The sequence below is a fragment of the Dicentrarchus labrax genome, unplaced genomic scaffold (genome assembly GCF_905237075.1).
Source record: "Dicentrarchus labrax unplaced genomic scaffold, dlabrax2021, whole genome shotgun sequence".
Lineage (NCBI taxonomy): Eukaryota > Metazoa > Chordata > Actinopteri > Moronidae > Dicentrarchus > Dicentrarchus labrax.
The window spans coordinates 8,215,643-8,226,411 of record NW_026136720.1 but is presented as its reverse complement, the minus strand read 5'-3'; the positions used below and the strand labels follow the sequence as shown (position 1 = coordinate 8,226,411).

The window sequence follows — 10,769 nt, the reverse complement described above, 5'->3', positions numbered from 1 at the left end:
TCTCACATGCGAGTTTCAGAGGAACTTTGAAATTGAACTTTCAATGCTTCTACAGACGTACGATATCCTTTCGTGGATATATATAGAAAAAAAATCCTGTTCTCATTTTGTGTCTGTGTATGCCCTCACATTGCAGAGAGCCTTTCTAACCTGCCTCATTTCAGACATTGCAGGAGAGCTGCTAAAGCCTGATGCTAGATGTGTGGGTGTGGGTGTGCCTGTGTGTGTGGGTGTGTGTGTGTGTGTGTGTGTGTGTGTGTGTGTGTGTGTGTGTGTGTTTCAGAGTGTTGTGCTGGCCCTGAAGTGACACAGTGAGGGTATAAATAGAGCAGGCCCACAGATCACTGTGCCAGACAGAATGTGGCATCTGCTGTGCTGGGAGTGCAAAGTGTTTGAGAGCCTCTAAACTCCTCTCCATTCCTCTTCCTTCCCCTCAGTCTCTCATCTTTCTTCCTCCTCTGTAGTCTTGTCTGTTGATTCCCTTCCCCTTTCTCCCTCTCTTTCTCTCCCTCTCCCTGTCTCTGTCTACGTCTGTCTCTGTCTGTCTCTCTCTCCACCTTTGTCATCTTTCTTTTTTCCCCTCCTACGATTCCCTTTCCTCTCTCTGACTCCTTCCTTCAGTCTATCCCTCCCTCCGTCTCACTTTTTCTGCCCTCCCCCCCTCTCACATACTGCCACACATCTGCTGCCATGTGTTGAGTGTTGTGGAGCAGTCTAATTTTCAATTTAGGCTATAAGATCCTATTTCTAAACACACAAAGGGTACCGGAGAGGGGTGAAAGAGAGAGAGCGTGAGATAGAAACAGAAAGGAAGTAGGGAAAAGGAAAAGGATAGCTGGCCCTGCAGTGGTTAACATCAAAGCCCTGATTTTATATTTACCACGGTTTACAAATTCCTCTACTGCGATGCTACACATGTTTCATGTAAAAACAATTTAATCCCATGGGATTACGTGGTGTACTTGCGAGGCAATCTTGAGTGGGACGGGCGACTCTGTAAGCACAGGAGATAAAAGCAAAGTCATCGTGATTCTCTGTAGGTTATTTCCCACCCAGAGGCGATTATCAATCCTACTGATTTAGCGATTCATTTCCCTGCTCTCAGTAAAGCCATTACAAACGTGACAGTAACCCGTCTGCCCCTCTATCTCACACGACGCAGCGTACTGTAGAATATCATACAGGAATGCATATCCAAACAACGCGACTCATTCATACCTTATACCCACACTCCCCCTAAAGTTCAATTCAGAATAATTTCTTTCTAGCATCATTGTGCTGACTATATTCATTCATCAAGCCGTGTTTTTATTTATTTCCCAGAAGCATACCACTTAATCTCATAATCTGCTTTTGCTGTGACTAGTGTTGCATTCCAGGGGACAAACAGACCACACAAGCACACGTGCGCACACACATAGACCTAGTGTCAGCCAAATTAATAAGCAGCTTAACTGTCATTAGATTTCCTTTTTTTAAAATGATTCATCCATTCTTTGTGCTTCCCCTTTTTCCTTTAATCCTGTATCTTTCTCCTCAGCTGCCTCGACGCTCTGTGACAGGTAGTCTTCCACGTTTGTTTGCTGACTCGGCACTATGTCCACCCTCTGGCAGTCCAGTAATTGTTTTAAGAGTTGATATTGGACACTGACAGTTGGAGGCTTGCCACAAGAGAGGGAGTCGGAGGGAGGGGATTCCATCAGGAAGATGGGGAACTGTCCAACCGTCAGTCAGAGAACAGTGGCAGGTCATCTTTTCATCCTTTTGTTTGCTCACAGGCAGTGTTCTCGCCTGTGAAGACGAAATTCAATCTTCATCCTTTCATTCACTGTTCCCCCCCCCCCCCATCCACATTACCCCACCCTTCTTCAAAACTATTCTCTGCTTATTCTAACCTACTCTCACCCTCTCTCTCTCCCTCTCTCCCTCTGACTTCTTCTTTCTCCCCACTCTCCGTCAGTCACATCAGCGACACACAAGCACACACAAAAGATCCTCCTCCATTTTGTTGGCCTCGGGCGTAGTTGTTTGAGTGAACATTGTGTGAATCTCTTTCGGCTTTAAATCTGTAATTATCTCAGGGATTGTGCCAAATGCAGTCTCGCTCCCTCATCTTCCCCCATCTCCCCCATTTCCACTCTGTCAGGGAAAGGAATAAGGTTTATGTTGCCACCTTTTGACTGACAGATGTGGCGTTACCTTGACATCAGTGCTTGACCGTGATCAGAGGACACCGCTGAAATTAAGGTCAGCTTCAACGTGAAAAGCTAATGAAAGGTTTCTGATGTGAAAAGGCTTTGCTTTAAAGACTGGTTGTCAAGTTTCTGTGGGAAATGCGTTTCCTATTTCTTTTCCAAACAAGAAGTGTGTGGAAACCCTTAAATCATCTTCAGCACACTCAAAACTGGGAAAGCCTGATTGGTGTGGCAGCCAAATGGAGTATTTCTTGCCCAGTTGGAACAGGCCAATTTTAAACTATTCAAAGGTGTCACTTTCTATTTCTCACATGTTCTGCCTATCTCACTAAACACACTCACCTTAGAGCTGTCTCTCTTTCAGCAGTTTGTAAGCTGAGGCCCAGACAATCAAGCATGAGCCCCAGAGGACACCATCCCAGGGTTTGGAAGGTTTGAAGGCTTTTGGCACGGGTGTTCATCCTGAGAATTTTCCAGGGCCATATCAGTGCCAGGATGCCATACGTCAGGGTGCACAGAGGAGCATTGTGACCCGGCGCCCACGTTTAGGGGCCTGCTGAGAGGGACCACAGAGGAAAACACTGAATGTCATTGTTATATAGCGCCAACAGTGTCCTTGGCTATGATGTCATGGCAGACAGTGGTCCAGCTGTGAGCAAGCACGCATGACTGTTGAAAGAGGCCATTAATCTCAGCATTGTGGGAACACTTATTTGAGTATTCTTGCATGCACGCTATATTTAATGTTAATTTCACTTTGCAGGCATATTTTTATTTACACAACCTCTTCCTCAGTTTCAAAGCTTTGGATGCAGGTGACCTAAAAAGGGTTGTTAAGGTTACTCTGCAGTGAATCAGTGGCGAGTGCATACTTGTTTGCTATTGAAGAAGCACAGATGTAGCAAGAAAATGAGCAAGTCATGAGTAAAGCCAAAACATAACAACCTTAGACAAACCTCCCATTGTCAGTGATTCATTTCTTTCCTACTCTTAGAGAATCAAGTATCATATATATATCCGGAAGATCTTAACCAGATTAGGGCAGGGCTACCTTATGAAACAGTAGATGTTCTATTAACTCAAGACATAAAAGTCGAGACAAATTAAGACTATTTGTTTGAGAACAATCCCATGTGACAAGGTAAGTTACTTTTATTGTTCAGTGAACATTTAGTTACTTAGTAAACAAAGATTAAACCCGACAGCAAAGGGTTTTAATTTCATACCGGGATATGCCCTATGTGCAGCTTTGTATAAATAAGGCACATTTTCCTGAGATAGAAAATGGTATTTTTACCTTCGCCTCTGCCATATGATATTTTGTTCAGTATTCTAGTGACTCGCCATGCACCGTACAGTAAAAGCAGTGTCATTGGCAATCCAGAAGTGCACCACATATTTAGTGTCAAGATTCACAATGTTTTGCATAGTCTGCCTGCTTACACTATAAGCAGCAGCAACTATGCTCTGTACTATTTTTATGACAGTTGGTGGAGGCCTGAAACATGAATTCACCTTCAAAAGAGACATCACCTGACTGTGGCAGTTTATTTGTGCTACCATGTGCTGATATGTGGAGTGCTGTACTGTATATTCACACCTGTGACTCCTATTCCTATTACATGCAGCTCTGTCCTCATGGTCCATTACCAAAATCTCTCTTTTGGGCATTAATCCAATTGTAAGTTCAAGGATGGCCACTTCCTAAGATAAAAGCTATACATAGATCACCTTTCCAACCTTGAAGATTGAGTTTACTTTCCCATCTCCAGCCAACAGACCTCTCCCATTGATGACTGGAGCACACAGTCCAAACCCAATGTCTGTTCTCACACACACTTTTTCCACAGTTCATAGCGTTGCAGTTGATGACAGAAAAAAATATTACTCCCTAAAAACTACTAAAGAACAGACAGAAAACCGCCAGCAAGCACTGTAATTGTTTGTCCTAAGATGACATGATAATAATTTCTAAAAATGCTCTCACATTCAATGTTGTCAATTGAACTAATTAATAATTATCTAATTAATAAAATAAATGTTAAATATGAGCCTATATGCAGCAATTATACATTTGTTTATTCACAGTCTTGCTGAGGATGCGGTGTAGCTGTGTCTTGCTACCTGGCTCTTTCCACCTCCAAACTGTTCAAGCTAAGCTATATGTTCAAAACAAATTTTAAAAAGTAATTCATCTATACTGCCGGAAATTCTCTCCCATGTGTAACCAACGAATGAAAAGACTACTGATGTATGATACATTTCAATTTGCTTGAGGAATACAAGCTTGAGCTTAATTGCTTCCGCACTCTGAACCGTGCGGTGAGAATTCAAAGTCATCATACAGCATTAGCTGTGCTGGATGTTTGATTCTGAACAATGTTATTACCGTCGTCCCCTGACACCCTATTTCTGCAGCTCTGGGCAAAATTGAACCGTGAACCCTGCAGTAAACTACTGGTTGCAGATCACTGCCCTACGACTAGTAATGTAAGACAGTTACCGTGGTTACAGAGTGTGTGTAAGAAGCTGATAAAAGCAGGGTTTGGATCAAACAGGGGTAGGCAGGGGTGGAGGACTGATTTAAGCCAAGGCAATGATGGAGGATTCACTAGTTTATCTGCTTTGTGTGTTCGGTCTGTCCATATCATATCATGCTTCAGTGTCTAAGGAAAGCCTTAATAAGAGGTTTACTTCACTGAGACTTGAATCTATCTCAGCAATGTGAAGTGTAGCCTACTTACATGTCTGCAAAATAATATTCTATAAGATTTTAATAAAACTATGTAATAAAAGAATGCATATTGTTCCTTATTGGTCTTTCTGTATCATTTACTTTAAAGAAACCCCTACTGATCCATTTATAGTCAGTTAAAGTTGTTTCATTGCTAACAAACACAAATTCACAAAGAATCCTAATTAAATAGTTTGGTTCAGATAATCTACTGTTTTTCTCTAACTACTCATTCCATTTAGTCCATTTGCTTTGACTAATCCAGTCAAAGGTAGAACCTGAGCTCACAAAAACAGTGAAGCACTACTCTCTAGGGATTATTGATTAAATGACTTATTGATGGAAGGCTGCAGCCCCGAAGCTGGATATTGATTTTGTGTTTCTAGGGAATAGAGACAAGGGCCATAAAGAGATTTTGTAATGTATAATAGCCTTACAGAGGTTAAGAGAAGATTGTGTATAATGTGATACCATCATCTGTGACAGGTTCTACTGCTCATAATGTCAGAATTTTGGTAATACATGCGCAAACACATGCCCCTTGGAGAAGTAGGAAAAAGGACAAGCAAAATGTTCTCAATTCAGAAAAAAATCCCAAAGGCGCACATTTCAAGTAGGAAACCACATACACACTTTAATTTTTCAAATGTAAACTCAGATTCACCCAGCCAACAGTGTGGGAAGTAGGAGGGAGTGTTTCTGTTTTCATGAAGTTGCAAAATGCATTTTCCTTTTACTTTATGAGAGAGAGACAAAAAGGCGACAGAGAGAGGGGGAGAGAGATTAGGCTAGATATGCCTTTGGCAGTAGACAGTAATGAGTTGGTGCTTTGTGTGATACATAAGATAATGCACTCTGGACATATTTATGAGTATCCATTCCAAAAAAAATGTGAAATAGAGGCTGCTGAATAGCAATTTAAAAATTGATGACCTTAGCTCTGAGACAGACAGGTTAGGGTAGGTGGAGAAATGTAGAAATAGGCACTTTGGAACTGCTAAGGTGCTAAGAAATAAACCAGTGTGTACCTATGTACTGTATATATTCATATAACCAAAAACTGTGCTCTTTTACATTTTACATTGAGGTATATTTTTGAACCATGTCAATATAAGCACATTTGATCATTGATGAATATATGCAACTTAATATAAAGATCTAATATTTGACAGCTATGGTCCTATGATAAACCAGGAGCTGGAAATACCTTATTTGAAAGGTGTTAACTTATATATAATAAACAAGCAGGAAAAGCACAGGTGTAACTAATAACATTAACAATGGCTCCATTTCATTAAGTGCCCCAGTAAGCCATGTCAGTGAGTGAGCATGCACAATACCAGAGCCTAGAGCTGGTTTCACGTAAATGTAATGCAGCCATCATTAATGTTATCAATTCCGTCTGTGCTGTTTCTGCTTCGACAAGTCAAACGGTCTTCCATGAAAAGGATCAGTTTCTATCAGTTAGGGTAGACTAAATATGAGAAATATCTCGGTTGCATAGACTGCAACAGCACTACAATAAACAGCCTGCAGAAGATCATAAAGTTCAATCAGCACCTCTCTAAGTATTGAATTAGAATTAGTAGAGCTAACTTTAGCTAATGCATTCTATAAACTGGCAAATCAGTGTATTGATTGGTGAATTGTAATTATACTCTGCTACATGGTTTTCATTTGCATATTGAAGCACATTGTGTTGAAGCAAGTGCTTCGAGTACATATTTGTATTCTTGGAAGAATATTGTAAGCCATATTTAGAAAATGCTGCAGGATATCTCTGCCCTTCATATGTGCTCTACTTGCACTGTGCTTTTTTTTTCCTGCTTCCCTCACCTGTATCTCACTGCCTCTGATAAGTTTTGACAGCTGTCCTTCCCCTACCTTTCCCTACCAACCCACACACAGAAAACAAACATTACTGAGCAAGTGCAGCACCAGGGGCTTATCTCACAAAGCAGGATTACTCATTTAGCTGGTTAACTATACTTGAGTAAAACCCAATACAAGTCTCCATGTTCCAGATCAGGTTTGAAGGTTTTATTCAGCCAAGTTTATCTTCCTTCACGAGACAGGCTCCAGGAATCCACAAACAACCTTGCAAAACAACATATTGAGTCTGTTTTATGTTGCACAGTTATGACAGGTTGAGAGACTTGTGGAAAAGTCAAGAGCATCTAGAGAATGATCCAGAGGGCAAATAAGGAGCAGGGAGTCACACAAAATATCAACAGGGGGAGAGAGAGAGAGGGAGTGATGCAAACTGACTCCAAGAAGGGTTCCTCCAACCAACTGGTGCGGTTAAAAAGAAGGACAATTCATCTTGGGACCAACAACTGACCTCATGCCGATAAAACATAGTTAAAACCGAGGCATTAGGTAAGTGTTTTGTGTCTGCTCTGCTAGTCTGCCAAAGCTTCCCCCTCCACTCTTGGCTGCCATTTCTGAGAGCTTGATGTTCTTTGTGTTGCCAAATTCCATGCAAAGGCTTTTCTGAGCTGTAGAAACACAATTTAGGTAAACAAATTATTCTATTGTGTGTCAGATTGTTTCACTACAATCCCTGGGTAGAGAAAGATGGAATCACAGTTCCTATCAGTAGCCTCATATTGTATTTATATTGAGTGCTTATTCTAATGAATTGCTAGTCAATGAGCCTTTTAATTGTCTTATGCAGTGTGCAAGATGATGCCATCTTTTACTCCTCAAGAAATCAATGCAGTGGTGAAACATTTTTTAAAAAGTCAGGTGATATATGGTATATATATACATATATAAATATATGGAGATAAATAGAGATATAGATATATAACAACAATATTGACCATGCTGTGTGGTTCAGTACTATAAGATCATTCAGTTGGATGTGATCTTGTTGTGATGTGTGTGGCAAACTAATTTTTGCTCTCAATTCCAACGACAACTCCAATCAGAGTCATACATCTGTTATGATTAACTGCCCCCTGAAAACACAGTTTCAGATTTAATCGTTACATCAATATGCCTTAAGCACATTTCAAGCCAAGGCAAGTTTGATTTTGCCAGTGAAATATGTTTTTCATTGAATCATCCTATCTGTTTACAGTCTTATAATAGATCTTTTGTGGCGATAATCCTTATATAAGAGTAATCCTCTTCAAAATAGCTCAAAAACTTTGGCAAAAAAAAGCAGCCTCATCCATATCAAGTGGATGCTGGAGGCTGACTTGGAATGGGGTTTATGGTTATTTATGGTGTGCCATTCAAATCAGAGTAACAGTAAACAATGATTTGCCAAATACTGCTTGTGTGAAGCCCGGCTCAATAGCCTCTTTAGATCTCTCTACAGAGAACAGCTTGTTTTTCCTCATCTCTCTGTCTCTCGCTCCAGACTTCTAATCCTGCTCCATTGTCTCTCAGTGCTGGTTTATGGAGGGTAAGGACGTGAACAGAAGGGGGAAAAAGACATCATAATTAGAAACTCCCCATTAACGCCGGTGTTAGAATTCAGTTTGTTTACTCTTCCAGCTGAACCCTTTCCTGTATTCAGATAATATATGCATCTTTGTTTGGCATTGTAGCTGTCACTCACTTTGCTGTAGTTTATTATATAACTATGCACAACTAATAACATGCACTTCTTTTAACACCTTTTAACACTTACTAGGAAATTACTTTTTGTGATAGAAGTACAAACTGCTTTCGCTCACTTTTTATTTAATTAGTATTCCAGGTCTTTGAGTACTGGTTATGCTCCTTATGTTCTACTACTTTGATAATATTCAGATTGAGCAGCCATAGTTGAGACTGAGTTTGTTCAATCTTTTTTAACAAATGTAATAATAATAATAATAATAATAATATCTATGAAACAACAACTAAAAAGATTTAATATATTTAGAATATTGTTGATAGGTTAGGTTATTATTATTCGGCCCGAGCAGTAACACTGTGAGGACCGTGGTACTATTGTATCTGAAGGATTTATTATTTCACACAATAAATAGCATTTTTGGCAGCCGCAGCATGCTCCAAATCTCTTGAGACGCGGCACAAAAGGTAGGAGAAATGTACAGATGATATGGGTCTCTGCAAAATGCCTTGACCGCGCCCCCTAAACTGCAGCCCCAAGGCCAGGTTTCACCAGTATGTATGAAAATCAGTACGCCCATATATCCAAATGATCAAAAAAGCCTCAAGTTTTTGCTGAACGCTGTTACCATGGTAACACAGCAAACGTTGATGTTTCATCTTTTCCCTTTATCACATTTTTGGTGGGCTAAACTTGCTCGGAAAATCATGAAACTTGGCACACGTATCACGAATGGCTCCAAAGCACCCCCTGGAATATTTTCAACGAAGCAGCCCCAGCATCCCGCTTCACAGGGTTGTATGAAAATCGGTAGGCACATGTATCATGTCTAGACGTACAAAAAAGCCTCTTGGACCCATACCCCAAACCCGACAGGAAGTCAGCCATTTTGGATTTGGCAGAGATTTGCACATGTTGTATTTTAACGAACTCCTCTGAGATAATTGACCGGATTGACTTCAGATTGCAATCTCAAGACAATGACAATGAAAAGTTATCAAAATCTTGAGTCTTCGTCAAAGGGCGTGTCCATGGCGTAGCGCTGGATTTCGATCTTTCGCCAAGAAAGAGGAAGTTGTCATAACTTCAGTGTACTTTATCCAATCTGCACCAAAATGTACATGTCTGATAAGAGTCCCACCCTGAACATATCTATGGGATCATATTCAGTCATACTCACAGCGCCACCTGCTGAAACAGAATGTAAGCCTTGTACGGCAAACATCAAATGATTTCCGAAATTTGCCTGCAGCTTTAATTATTGTTATTATTATTTATTTTATTATTATTATTATTATATTTGGATTGATATCAAACAACAAGGTTTTTAAAGTCTGACTCAATTGTTCATTATAAACTCCGATAAAGAATACAGCATTTCTTAAAACAACGTGTCATTTAGAAACACAGCCTTAGCTTACACTAACTTTTACAAGGAACCATTATGCTAAGGTTAGTTGACGTCAACCTCACTCACCTGCCCTTTTCCCCTGTTTGACTGAATCAGTAGACCTTTTTCACAGCAGCCATTCTGACGTGAAACAGTACGGCAAACACAGGTGTCGCCAGTAACACTAGTTCAGGTCAACCAGAGTCAGGGAGGCTGACTGTAAACTGGAACAGAACCTAATTAGTCTCACTCCTAACACCTGTGATTACCCTACTTTTTTGTGTCAAAATGGCTGCGGTGAAAGAGAGCTATCTACTTACGTTTTGCGCAGCTGGGAGTTATTATTAAAATCAATAAAAGAAGAACTCCCACTCGCTCATGACATTACTACTTATTCACAGCGACGTTACAACTGTGAGAATCTCCTTCCCCTCTCACGTTACCTGCCTCCGGTTTGGAGTTTCACTGCCTTTTGTTGTGCTTGTCAAACGGGTTTTCTCTTTCCAGCCTCTGTGTGTCTCTGCCGCTCTCACACCGGAGACTACAAGCAGGAAGTACGGAAAAAAAAGCAGGCAGCAGCTGATAAAAATAAGGAAGTAAACGCTGTCGGATCGGAGCCGGAGCCCCCTTTATTTTTTTAATCTTCTGCTGTAATGTGAAAGTAGATCAGTCGACAGCTCAGTAATAGAATTCAAGGCTCAAGGGCTGTGCTAAGGAAGTTAGCCGTCAAGCTAATTCCTCCACTGACTTCACATTATCTCTAAAACAAGCACTAGACAGAACAAGCAGAAGGGGAGACACACAGACGAGTAAGTATTCTGCAGTGAGCTGCAAACTGGTAAGCCTCACAGAATGAGGGGGGAAATGCCTGAGTGTGTG

The 10,769-nt window shown here is 40.7% G+C and overlaps 1 protein-coding gene and 1 long non-coding RNA gene across 4 annotated transcripts in view; one reads left to right on the top strand and one right to left on the bottom strand.

Moving 5' to 3' along the window:
• Window positions 1-5,536: 5,536 nt before the first annotated feature.
• On the bottom strand, window positions 5,537-10,420 carry LOC127353966 (uncharacterized). Its single transcript, XR_007881403.1, has 2 exons — window positions 10,334-10,420; window positions 5,537-8,330 (listed from the first exon to the last, which is right to left on the bottom strand). It is a non-coding gene; the product is annotated as an uncharacterized LOC127353966 (long non-coding RNA).
• The window catches only part of trim44 (tripartite motif containing 44), a 41,156-nt gene continuing 40,582 nt past the window's right edge, over window positions 10,196-10,769 (top strand). The window contains exon 1 of one of the 3 annotated variants that reach the window (XM_051383594.1): window positions 10,196-10,699. The gene's annotated coding sequence lies outside the window, so the exon portion shown is untranslated. Of the gene's footprint in view, window positions 10,729-10,769 lie in introns of all 3 variants that reach the window. The other 2 variants (XM_051383593.1, XM_051383592.1) reach the window with 2 other exon arrangements.